We start from the raw sequence: 1,104 nt of genomic DNA, 5'->3' as shown, positions 1-1,104 counted from the left end.
TTGGGACTTGACAAAAAAAAGAAAAAGGAAAAAGTTACCCGGTTTTGGATCACGTAAGTGACTCGGGCCACTTAGAATCAAGGCGAGTGCGGTTACATGAGTTGAGCGAAAAAAAAAAAATGGAGGCGGTTAAGGCTCGAGGCAATTCGAGTCGGGGTAGCTGAGTTGATTCGAAAACTTTGGCCATTAGCCAAAAAAAGAGTTAATCACTTTTGGATCACGTACATGACTTGGGGCGCATAGAATCAAGTCAAGCATGGTGACATGAGTGGTTCGAAAAAATTGCAGGCGATTAAGGCTCAAGGCGGTTTGAGTCGGGGTTGCTGACACGATTCAGGTTGAAATCTTTGGGTGTTAACCAAAGAAGGAAGAAGTTAACCGCTTTTGGATCACGTACATGACTCGAGGCACCAAGTCAAGCATGGTGACATGAGTCCTACGAAAAAAATGGAGGCAGTTAAGGCTCGAGGCGATACGAGTCAGGGTTGCCGACACAATTTGGGTTGAAAACTTTGGGCGTTAACCCAAAAAAAGAGTTGACCGCCTTTGGATCACGCACATGACTCGGCGCACTTAGAATCATGTTGAGCACGGTGACATGAGTCGTGTGAAAAATTGGAGGTAGTTAAGGCTCGACGCGATTCGAGTCGGGGTTCGGGTAGTTGGGGCGATTCGTGTCGGGGTTGCCGACACGGCTCAAGTTGAAAACTTTGGGCATTAACCCCAAAAAGAAAAAAGTTGACCTCTTTTGGACTAGGTACATGACTCGGGGAACTTAGAATCAAGTCGAGCATGGTGGCATGGGTTTGCGAAAAATTCGGAGGCGATTCAAGTCGGGGTAGCCAACTTGATTTGAGTTCAAAACTTTGGGCGTTAACCAAAAAAATAAGTTGACCAATTTTGGATCACGTACATGAGTCGTCTGCCCTCGCGAAAATTACAAAACCCGGGGACCTGCCTGGAATTTGCAGTCGGAAGATTTTTCTGCCCTCACAAAAATTTACAAACCCCACCCACTCGAAATTTGGACTTGGAAGATTTTTCCGCCCTCGCAGAATTTACAAACCCCACCCGCTCAGAATTTGGCACTTGGAAATTATGAAA

This window comes from Cupressus sempervirens, chromosome 2, assembly GCF_028749045.1.
Source record: "Cupressus sempervirens isolate cs-2001-9-10 chromosome 2, ASM2874904v1, whole genome shotgun sequence".
NCBI classification, from domain to species: Eukaryota; Viridiplantae; Streptophyta; class Pinopsida; order Cupressales; family Cupressaceae; genus Cupressus; species Cupressus sempervirens.
Note: the sequence above shows the minus strand (reverse complement) of the source record.